Source organism: Lutra lutra, chromosome X (genome assembly GCF_902655055.1).
Source record: "Lutra lutra chromosome X, mLutLut1.2, whole genome shotgun sequence".
NCBI classification, from domain to species: Eukaryota; Metazoa; Chordata; class Mammalia; order Carnivora; family Mustelidae; genus Lutra; species Lutra lutra.
In genome coordinates, this window is record NC_062296.1 from 86129347 (window position 1) to 86141867 (window position 12521).

Consider the following 12521-nt stretch of genomic DNA (forward strand, 5'->3'; position numbering starts at 1 on the left):
ATCACAAAGGTAAGCCTGAACACGGAAGAAACAGGGAATTTCTAAGCATTGGTTTAACAGCAGCCCAGTGTGAGGAGAGAGAAACTTCTGGCCTGTTTGGGGACAGCTCTAGGCAGGCCCTGCTGAAGAAACCGGAGGGCTTCCGAGAGTGATGGAGGAAACTGCCCAGAGGGCCCTGGGCCATGCAGGATGAGGGCTGCAGGCAGAGGCAGCCAGAGCAGCCTGGAAGGGCGGGACACAAAGGGCAGGAGGGGGTCAGCTCCCGCCAAGATGAAGAAGACAGCATCTCTGCGCTGCCAGCCTTTTTTTGTTTTTCTTTTAACGAGCAATAATGAAAAGACCCCAGCATTCAGAGAATGCGTGAATTCTCTTAATGCCTCATCTAGCTTTCTCATAACATTAAGGCCTCAACAGGTATATCTGCGATCAGCTCACGATTGTTCGTCTTTTCTTTTTGCACTGATTTCTCACGGCTTAGTCCTGTCGGATAGAGTCCTTGACGGACAAGAAGAGCAGCACACAGCCTTCCCGGTATTATGACGGGGAACCAACGAAGCTCACGCTGTAGTCCGACTGGGCAATTCCAGATGGTCTTTCGTGCATGCGCTCTGTGAGTGTGGCCCTAAAGAGAAGCCGTCCCTGATGACACAAAAAATTGCAAAATTCCGCGGCCCTCTCACAAAATACATAAGTATCCTGACCACACGGTAACTTCTCCCAGTAGATTTTTTTTTTTTTAAAGATTTTATTTATTTATTTGACACAGAGAGAGAGAGATCACAAGTAGGCGGAGAGGCAGGCAGAGAGAGACGGGGAAGCAGGCTCTCCACTGAGCAGAGAGCCTGATGCGGGACTCGATCCCAGGACCCTGGGATCATGACCTGAGCCGAAGGCAGAGGCTTAACCCACTGAGCCACCCAGGTGCCCTCCCAGTAGATTTTTGATGCCCAGTTACGACTGGCTTGATCAACACATCGCCAAGACGGAACAGTCATCCTCGCTGGAAAAAAGGTTGTAAGATAAAAATCATCATTGAATATTTACGGTTCAAAAGTAGAGAATTTGCATGCTCATGTTAAAATATTTTATTTGTAAAAATTGTGTAAATTATGGACTGTCTCTGGTTGCCCTCTTGCTACAAGGCAGGCCTGAGGGATTATAAAAAAGATTAAATGTCTTGTGAAGCCTAAAATATTTACCAGCCAGCCCTTTACAGAAAAAGTTTGCTGACTCCAGTACATAGTAACTCAGTGGAAAAAAAAAAAATCTTAATTTGTGTGTTTTTAAAACCAAGATCGTGTGCATGTAGATGAGTGTGTCTTCTGAAACTCACGAAGACCCACAAATCTCAGTAAAATACAGAAGAATTGTGTCATAACAATACTGCGTGTTTGTGCAGAAGGCTGATAAAGAGGGTAGATGTAATTATCTTGCTATTTCTTGAAGGAAACATCCCCTCTTTCAACACTCATTTCAAGAAAACTATGACTCTTTTATAATTAAGTAACACCAATTGCAGTAACTGTCCTCCCTATCCCTCTCATACACACACACACACACACACACACAATTTCACATTTTCTTCATGGACCCCACCCATTCATTCAGGTTCCCAGGGGATGCCGGGCACTGTGCTGGGGGCCCAAGAACACAGAGCAGGATAAGACACAGCCCCCACCCTCACTGGGCTGGCAGTGGAACGCAACAGGCATGGGACAATTCATAATGGGGCCACGTGGTAAGTACTGTTCAGAGGAACATCTATGAAACAGGAACACATTTTGGCAGCCAAATCTTGGAGCGAGCGGATGCTGCAGTTGGGGAAGACTTCACGGAGGAAGTGACGTGTGGCTTGGGGTCTGAAGTCTGAGTAGGAGTTTGGTGCCCGTGGAGAGAGAACACAGGCTAGGCTAAGCAGTGGGAACCGCATATGCGTCAAAGTTAAGCGAACACGGCAGGTCCAGGGACTTGCACGCTGCCTGCACGGGATGGTGTCCAGGAGAAGCGGGAGGGCATGAAAGCATGAGCCAGAGAAGTGGACTGCGCCCGGACCTCCTTAAGCAGTGCAAGAACGTGCTCGGATTTTTGTTTTTAAGATGATATGGTTGGAGGGGGGATGACTGCAGGATGAGGGGGGAGAGAGGCTGGAAGCAACGTCTTCCCAGTTGTATCCGTGTGTGTCTGTCCGTGAGCCCTCCCTAGTTACACCAAGTGAACAGAGCCTCCAGAAATGGAAGGCAGCCTAGTGCTTGAATGAGCCGAAGAAAGCGTTCATGCAATCTGCTCGCTGGAAATTACAGAACAGTCCTAGCATGCCAATTTTATTTCACAAGAGACAAAAACCTTCCCCGTCTCTATTGTTGCCTGTGTGTCTGAAAATCCCCAGTATCTGAGCAGCGCCCAGCAAATGGCAACAGAAGTACAGAGAAATGCTACAGTGACCAGCTTTTGTGCTCGTGGTCAAAAATGAATGAAGACTCTGTTTCCAAGTTCAGAAACATCGATTATTACAATATTCCGATCACAGCCCAGACATCTCCAACTTGTGGAATGTTTGCTCCATACGCTCCCTTCAGAAATGCCTCCTCATTATAGAATTCTTGCAAAAGTGAAATAATTCCAGCTACTGTTTTTCCCATAAAAGGGACCACTGTGCTTCTGCTACTTTCCCCCAGCATGTTTCTGTAGGTGGTCATTTCAACAATAGAGGAAGTTCAAGGGTTCAAACAGATTTCCACTGTTCCAGCCCAAAAATTTGAGGTTTTTTCAAGGAAGTCCCCCCTACCGAGCAATTATGCTTGAATTCAAGGCTGGCTCTTTCTTACCAAAGCTGTGGGGAGAGGAGGGCTGAGGGGAAAGGGGTACCGTAAGGGGGAGGGAACAGGAGAGAAGCCAAAGAAACCAGAGCGCTCAATCAGAAGTAAATGGTTGCAACCAGCCACCCGATACCATGGCGACCCGGGAAGGGGGAGGAGAGAGGAGTCTGGGGGGTTGGTTCATTCCCCACTCTTATTCTTGGCAAATTTCTACTCTGATGAATAGATACACTTAGGGAGGTAAAAAAAGAAGAGGACATACAGGGGCCATATAGGGACTCTAGCATGCCCCAAGGAAGACGTTCAGAAGGTGCTAGAAGGAACCGGTGGAGCTGCAGTGTCCAGCAGGGAACATCTGTTTGTTCAGGGCACAATCGTGTGGTCACCACACCGCTCAGCCCACCCCGACGAGGTCCCCAGCTCTGCGTGACATCCCATGACCTTCCACAGCAGAGCAGGCCCACGCCGAGGATGCCGCTCTCCCTCCTGACTCCCCCTCCATAGCATTGCCTAAGGCAACAGAGAACCACTACCTCCCCATTTTCCCTTCTGCCTCTCTGACCCCCCACTCCAAATCGCTCATCTCTTTCCTCTACCTCGGGTTGGGGTGTGTGTGTGTGTTCGCCATCTCAAAGTGGAATTCATCATGCTCACGTTTTTCACAGAGCGGATGTATGAAACTCTCAGAGGCTAGAAAAGCCCTTATTTCTCTCCACCCCTTCTGCTAAGACTGCAGAGGCCCCAGCCACTCAGTCACCCATCTCCCAGGTCCCCGGGCAGTCTTTCAGCAAAGCCACTAGGGTACCAGCTCCTTGACACTGCTAAGGAGGACACTGCAAGTAACTTCTTAGAGAAAACACAACCAGCCAAGAAGAGGCATTCTTTTCAATGTATTACCCAATTATTTCACCAAGGTACTAAGTATTTGCTCATTTTACAAGGGAGTCGTCTAAGGGTAAAAGAACTTGGGTGGTTTGGCAGAGATGCTGCGACCCATCACACAGAAGGCAAGGAGCGGGGAAAAAATTCTCATCTGGACACTGGGCCGCTCTCCCCCAATTAAAACCTGGTGGATTAAATGCTCAGAGGAAGTAGCTGGGCCCCAAATGGTGCTCATATTTGAAAAGATTGGACCGGTGTGTTTTGGGGTGGCGCTCCACACCCGCAGTGTAGATGTGGGATGTACCAAAAGGAAATGAGAAGGCAGATTAAAAAAAATTAAGAGAATTTTTCCCCAGGCGTTCCCAGGTTAAGAAATGTCTGATTGTATTTATTTGTCTGGATTTTGCTAAGATGAGCTCTCTCCCACTATGAAGTGATCATTGTGGTTTCCTGTGTCTTTCTATATGGCTTTGAGGTTGGGGGCGGCCTCAAATGTCTATATTGATTCTTCCTCTTGCATTTTTTTGACGAGTGGGGTGTGCTCTGTGCTGCCTTAGCTGCGACAGTTTCCGAGGTGGCTAAGGGTGGGGAGGGGCAGAATACCCCTTCTTGTGGGCAGGTGGTCTCCAGAAAAGTCTTTGAGAAAACAAAATATCATTTCCTCGAAATAAAAGGTAAATGATCTCTGCATTTTTTATTTGAATTTCTAAACTTATATGCCCCAGTGTCATTTATCTAAGTGCAAATCATTTTAACTTAAATTCTTTCTATTTAGGAAAGATCTGTTAGGTCTTCACAGATATGTATATACATAGGAAGGAAAGAAATGTTTAGCCCAAGAGTTAGAAAGTTAAGACCTGGAGCCTGACTCTCTAGGAGACAGAGCTTATCAAATACAAGGCAGGACCCAGTCACAAAAGGCCGTGGCTTTTACTATCCGCCTGCCCCGCGGAAGGGGTGCTCCCAGCCGCTGACCCAGTGAGCACCCCAAGTACAAGAGGCTTTTTTTCCCCCTGTGCTTATCAGCTTTCTCTGGTCCAACTTTTGAAGCTATCTATCATTTCAACCTTTCCAGTGTAAAAGGATTTAGAAAGAGTGATCGTTCCCCTGAGGACAAACAGGTGAGCAGATAGTACAAGCCAGATTTATCGTCCCAATAAATTCACTTTTCAAAACAGACAGCCTTACCATTTGGAAAAGCCTTGTTCTCTCCCATTTCTGGGCAAATGACTACAGTTTTGTTTTGTTTTTTGTTTTCTGGGAAGAAAGAAAAATATTCTGAATAGAGTCTGAACGATTGATCAATCTGACCAAACCTGTGGTTTCATTTCAATTAATGCCTAGTTTAAAACTGTATAATGACATCAATAGAGAATGACGCATATCGAATGCGACTTGCAGAACCCACATTAAAAAAAAAAAACTCCAGGGGCGCCTGGGTGGCTCAGTGGGTTAAAGCCTCTGCCTTCGGCTCAGGTCATGATCCCAGGGTCCTGGGATCGGGCCCCGCATCGGGCTCTCTGCTCAGTGGGGAGCCTGCTTCCACCTCTCTCTCTCTCTGCCTGCCTCTCAGCCTGCTTGTGATCTCTGTCAAATAAATAAATAAAAAATCTTAAAAAAAAAAAAAAAACTCCATGTGAATCGCATCGTCGCCGCTGAAGAGTATTAATTAAGCAGCCCATATGATCATGATGCAATGAACTTGAGAGGAGAAAAGACAACAATGACAACACTGAAAAACTTCAGATGGATTAGGCAGCCACAATCCCAGAGAATCAGAATACTTATTCACAGACTTGAGCATATTCATTTACCGTAAGACAAAATTACATATACGGCAATTCCAGACTGATCCGAAAATGGCACATAAACACTCCAACTCATTCTTGCGTGTATACACACACACATTGGTGCGGACACTCAAGTGCTAAATACAGATGTATTTACATATATATAAATTGTTTTTCCATTAGGCTGTAGTTAAAAAGCTTCATAGTTGAGATCAGGATTTGACAAACCAGCCCACAAGCCAAACTGGCCCATATTCTGTTTTTATAAATAAAGTTTTATTGGAATACCATGGTCTCTTATTTCCATATTGTCTATGGCTGCTTTCCCATTAGAAAGACAAAGCTGAGTAGTTGCAACAGAGACTGTATAGCCTGTAGGCTTAAAATATTTATTGTTTGAATCTTTACAGAAAAAGTTTGCCAATGCCTGATTAAGACAACGAATACTTTCTAAGTCACACCTAAGTTCACACCTGTGAACACGTGCTGTTTGGGTGTAATTGAACAAGCTCTGGACTTTTTCTAATTATTATTATTTAATAATAATTTTAATTTAATAATATTTAATAATATTTTTCAAATATTATTTTTTTTTCTAAATATCACGACCCACTAAGAATTCAGGGAAAAGGAACTTTAGGGGCTTAGTATAATTACTCTGTTTTGAACCTTAATTCCTTTGCAAGCATTTTTTAGCTTGATACAATGATATATAATACATATATATTATTTTGATATATACTATGTATTATAAATACATTATTTAAGTACATAATATCATTGAAATGAAGCAACACGCCATCTGAAATCCCGTTACCAAAAGTATGAAGCTACGTGCAATTCTAATCCCGTTGTGAAATACACTTCCCACACACATCTCTCCTGGATATAGAAATCATTGACTCCTTACGAGATGAGATTATCCAATTTCAAAAAAAAAAAAAAATTACTCATTCTTGTTTCTCATGTGCTATGTTTCAAAGTGAATTTGGGGTGAATATAAACATGGGACAGGCAGTCAGGGAGGGGAAAATCTTACACAACATGGTCACGGATTATTCTAATATTCAATACTATCTGAGTAGACTTCAATGAGTATTCTATTTTTGTCTCTATCTCTAAGTTCAATCATTCTGATTTCATTTCTCACATGGAACCTATTCATTATTCCTAGGAGATATGAAATTCTCTTCTTCTGAAAAAATCTAAATGTAAAGCTTTTACTGTCTGAGGCTAAGGACTGAGCACAATACACATCCTTACTGTCATCCTCTTGTCAAGCCCACGCCATGAAGATGACAGGCACGGTGACGAAGTAGAGTAGGGCAGCAACGACTGGGTTATTCCGTATGGAGATGCACACTGTCACATTCATGATTTGGATCAAGGATTCATGACCTCATTCCATAGCTAGTCAACCTAGAGCAAATGTAATTTACTGGAGCCAGGAGGCCTCATTATGATCTGGCATTCAACACGGCCCGTTCCTGTTACCAAAGTAACTCATGAAGAAAAATGATAGCCACATAAGAAATCCATATTAGTGGTCTTCATTTTATTGACAAGATTTCCAAGATAGCAGGAAAAAAATATATCGCGCAGGGCTTGCCACTCCATTACAGAACATACATGCCATGTTAAAAATGATTATACAGAATGAGTAGGGAAAATCATTCACTTGAAGTTGCACTGGAAAGCCCTGGCTTTGGGGGTAGCACTTTCATGACACATAGCCTCAGTCACCACCTCCCGGCAAAAGTTTAACTTGCCTTTGCTTCCCTTAGGATTCCAAAATATTCTTAATGTCTTGGAAGCCACTTATAACTATCATCTGTCTTTATAGGTGGAAAGACCCTCACCCCCACCCACATGCTTTCTCGGTCTCATACAAAGACAACAGGGCACACGGACTCCTTCCAAAGGATTCATGAGGGGCTCTTTTAAGGAAAATTGGAAGGTATAGCCCAAAAGGCAGGAGTTGACTTTGGCTAAGTGACAGCATTTTTGTCTTTTGAGGGAAAAGGCAAAATTTAGGAACAAGGAAGAGGTGTTGAGTGTGTAAAATGGAGGAGATAAGAGCTAATAACATCAACTCGTGAGCTACTTTGAGATTTTTCCAGGCAAGGTCCATTATAAGTAATTTAAGCAAAGGCAACTACTCTGAACCTAATAGAAGTCAAGGCCTGTGTACTGGAAAGCCTTGGGAAGGGGAAGGAAGGGTGACAAGAGGAACATGGATTTCCTTACTCACTGGCATTCTAAGGTCTGTTTAAAAAAAAAAAAAAAAAACAGAGCAGAGAGTTGCTGTCAGAAAGGTCAGTCTGGTCTCCTTTCCATGCTGTTGCTAAAAGCCTGTACGACCTTTATCTGGGCAGATAATGAACTAGTTATTATCTCAACGGAAGGTCTGACTCTTTCTACGCTCCCCATCATCAACTCGCCGTGCTTGATTCAATCTGTTTATGCAGCTCAAACATATTCCCATCAGATTCAGTCATCCCCTTTCCAGACAGTGATACTGTTGCTAACATCAAGCTGGTATCACTTTCAGGAAGGATGGGGAGAAAGCTTTATCATTACAAGGAGACCACCCTCAGACACAGCCATTTTTTTATACTGTTTTTGTATGGTTGGGGGTATTCATTTCCCAGTGGACCTGAGATAAGCCACCTGGAGAACTTTTAATTGTTTCTTTGAGGGTATTGTTTTTTATACTGTGTGGACACTTGAAAGGCGGCTCTCATGGGCTCAGTGGAAAGTGGTTTCATTCTCTGAATCTCATTCTAGGCACAGAAATACTCAGCCAGGCAAGAAATCTTAGCTGTTAAATCTATTCTGCAAGCAGGGGTTTTGTTTTTTGTTTTTTCCCCAAACAGAATTCTTTTAAGAAAGCACTAAGTAAAATAAAACTTCTCGTGTGTGCCACAAATTTTGCTTAAGTTCCATACACATGTGCCTAAGCCCACTATTACCCCATTATAGTAATAATCGGTGCCCTCTGCCAAATACTGTAGCTTTCCTCAGTGAGAGCACTTCATCAGCCCCTTTGATGTTGGGTGTGGCCACGTGACTTCCTTTAGCCAATGAAGGATGAGTGGAGAGCGACACGTGGCACTTCTAAGTGAAAACTGGAGGAGCAATTGACTACATTCTCCTTTGTGACGCATGTGTCAAAATGTAGCCTCCCTCAGTGTAACTACAACCAGCAGAGCTTCCCTACTGATGTGTGGGATAAGGGAAACATAAATATCTGTTCTATTGAGCTGCTGGAATTTGGGGGATGTTTAACATCACAGCGTAGCCTAGCTGATCCTGACTTTCTATTCTACCTCCTTTCCTATTGCTGCGCTGTCTCTAAAACATGAATACCTTTCTGTAATAGACAATGCTCGGGAAAATTTCCATGGAATAGAAAAAAAAAATATCATGTAACGGAAGGAAAAGACAAGAGCATGGTAAAAATCCACTCAACTGACCATTGATTTTCATTAAGTGCTGTGACCTGATGCCTTTTAAACTCTTCACGCACAATACTAAGCTTATTTACATGCAGAGTCTAGTATCATGTTGATTTTTCATCACTTTTTTCTTCATCAGGAAACTCTGGCTATTACAGTGGGTAACAAGTACATTTATGTTATGGACTCAATGTTTGTGTCCCCCCCGCCAATTTCTATGTTGAAGCCCTAACCTGCAGTGTGGCTGTACTCAGAGATGGGGCCTCTGAGGAAGTAATTCAAGTTAAATAAAGTCATAAGGATGGGACCCTGATCCGATGGAATTACTGTCCCTATAAGACACCCCAGAACTTGCTCCGTCTCTCTCTCAATCTCTCTCTCTCTCTCTCCCCCTCACCATGTGAGGTCACAGCAGGGAGGAGTTCACGTGCAAGCAAGAAAATTCTCACCAGAAACTCAACTGGCCAGGACCTTGATCTTGGACTTCCAGCCTTGAGAATGATGAGAAATAAATTTCTGTTGTTGAAGCCACCCAGTCCGTGGTCTTTTGTCATGGCAGCCTGAGCTGACAAATACACGTTATAACTAGTCAGACAGGTATACAATGAGGTGACTTGGTCGTTAAATGAAAGGAGTTTCTCTCAGGACTAAGACACTAAGATAAAAAGCTCGCACTCTCAAAGAAGGGATCTGAAAAATCCTTGACAGATGGACAGGTGTTCTGTGGGAACACTATAAATACACACTATGTGCCAGACACTGGGCACAGAGCTGAGGACATAAAGGCAAACGACACATGGGCCCTGACTCCAGAGAACTCACAATCTCCTGGGAAATACACTGCATAAACAAATCACTTCAATACCACAAACATTCGCTGAGTGCCTACCATGAGCTATAAAACACCACGCTGGGAGATGAACCAGGCAATACGTTATTATTGATCATCTGATCATTCTTCATGCAAGTGCAAAGACTGCTCAATTATGAGCAGAATCAATAACCAGAGCGGTGGGTTGGGACAGACGAGTGCTCCACGGCCTCCCCACTACACCAGAGCACTACTGTCTTCTGAATGTCGCCATCTTGTCCCAGAACCAATCCTGGTCAGGCTTACCACGGGGAATCTCAAGAGGAGTCTGCCAGAATCGTGTCTTCTAAGTAGCAGGTGCTTGCCAGAGATGAACCAGTACCAGCCCTACCCTCTGCTCCCCCAGACACATGCTGGGCTCACAGAAAACGCTGTATGATGACGTGTCTTAGTACAGCATTCAACGCAAGCGGCCACTGCATAGCACTGTATCAGAACTAAGCACACCTGTACTCAGTGGTCATGAGTAGAAACAGAAGCAAGTTCGAATACTGACCTGACCACTGGAAAAACAGTCTCCTCCACAAAACCAGTAGCAGTCCTCCTCAGGGAGGAGAATGCTTTTCCGAGCCTTTCCTAAAACTCTAGGGACCAAGAATCATCTCTTTGTCTCAACCTCACTCCCAGGACCTTAGGCCAGATCACAGAAGACCCACAACTCTGCTGTAACAAAACTGGGTTGTCTTCCCTAAGAGAGGGAGCACAGATGCCATCCAAGCTGCTTGGGTTTTTTATTATGATTCAGAAAAGCAAGAGATTGGAGAAGGGCTTCAAAATATGGTTTATAGGGATGTGAGGGGAAAGCAGAAGAGGAAAACAGTGTGAATAGAAGAGAAAGCGCCACTGTTTCCCCCAACTCTGGATTTATTACATTCATCTTTTAATACAGAAAGGGATTTGCCAAGACAGATAGCCACACAGATACTATTAGGTGGTGGTCATAGTCTGCTTCCGAAAAACAAACACACCATGCATGGGTGCTGATGCCAGAAGATGTGGGCTTCCCAGGAATACCTGAGCCGGTGGGAGGGAGGTTGGTTTAGGAACTGACATTCCCCAGTCTTTGCTCCACAGGGTTACTTTCCTTGCGCTAGAAATTCTGTCTCAGGTTCTGTGGGGTAAGGAACTCATCGTGACCCCTGTTGCTTCTTCCGACATCCTCCCACACCACAGCCGACCTTTAGCTTTTCCCTCCTCCTCTGCACTAGCCAAACCCATAAACCAGACTATGATAGACTAGGGAAACTATAGCCTTCTTTAATTAGGCAGGATGGCGAGGTGATGTCGGCACTCTGTCTGAGTAGGGCAGGGAGCGAGCGTTCAGGGTTCTTGGCAAAGGCCACACTGGTGCTGGGCAGCGGGCATGCACATCAACATTTACTGAAACATCCTAGCCCTGGGCTTGCTTTGTTTTGTTTTAATAAAAAAGAGTCCCATGGCCCAACTCCACCTAGACCCTGTGGTAATTAACTGGAACGTGGGGCACTGCCACTTGGAAACCATCTGTGCGGTCTTCGGTTGTCTCTGCCAACACTCGGAGGGAGGACAGAGATCCACAGCACATTCAGAGCCACCTGTATAGACAGGAAAATAAACGGCCAGTGTTGAGAGGTAAGCCCAGTTCTCAGACATAGTTTCCAGTCTCGCTAATTGAAAGCTAAAGGGGAACCTTCTGGAAAACAGTTTGCAGATTCCAGCGAAGGGGCTGGGGGGTAGAAGGAGCAGGAGTGGAAGAGCAGCCACGTGGTCTTGGGAAAGTCATACGAGTCACTTTGAGCCTTGCTTTCCTCATCTGTAAAGCAGACATAATAACCCTTGGCTTTCTTACCTCACCACATTGTTACGAGGATGAAATGAGATAAGGTGTGGGTAGAGCCACCCACAGGCAAGGAGTTATTATATCCCAGTCCATCCAGAAGTTGAATCTTTGGAGGCTCATTTTCAAATGAAACTGTTGGTCCCCAGTGGTTATCACCATGTGGCTTCACTTGCTTCTTCTTACCCGTGTGAGAGATGAGGTTTTCGCCTCCCGTACGGGGCTGGATTGTGGCACAGGCCTGGGTGGACGCTCTGACCGTGGAACCGAGGATGGACAGGTCACGTGCACTCCGCACACCTGCCCCCCCCCAAAAAAAAAACTGGCAGCCAGCGCATGTGCAGGCATGCCTCACACTTCTTCCAGGGACCGGGGAGCAATGTGGGGGAAAAGCTGACCCCGCTACATGCCACAGAAAAAAAGCAACTGTCCTCACGCCTCCTCTCTCACCTCCCTCCTTGTGCTCTCTGAAAAAAGAAATTTTTCTATTAATAAAAAGCTCTCCCCCCACCCCCCGGCCAGAGGACTTGGAGGGCATTGCTGCCTGGGTGCTCCACTCCCAGACTACAGGGCTCTTCCTGCTGCCACTATCTGTAATACTTGGAAGGTACCCAGGACCCTGGGATCCACCAGCCATTTTCTCTGTGATCCGTCATCACATGTCCCTCCTGCTGATTAAACTGAATCCATAAGAATCAAGATGGGGCCTAGCATACAATGTTCACTCACTCGACGAATTCAACAACTAAGTATTCACTCGCTTCCTACCATGTGCCAGAGACCAGCTACCTGCTCACCAAGCCCACTCACAGCTGGGTAACATTTCCCGGCATTCCCTGCACTTCCGTGTGCTCGTATGAATGAGTTTTGGCCAACGGAAAGCTGGTA

At 45.0% G+C, this 12521-nt stretch overlaps 1 protein-coding gene across 1 annotated transcript in view; it reads right to left on the reverse strand.

The window, feature by feature from the left end:
• The window catches only part of NHS (NHS actin remodeling regulator), a 337315-nt gene that overhangs the window by 296236 nt on the left and 28558 nt on the right, over positions 1 to 12521 (reverse strand). The gene's annotated exons all lie outside the window — the stretch shown is intronic.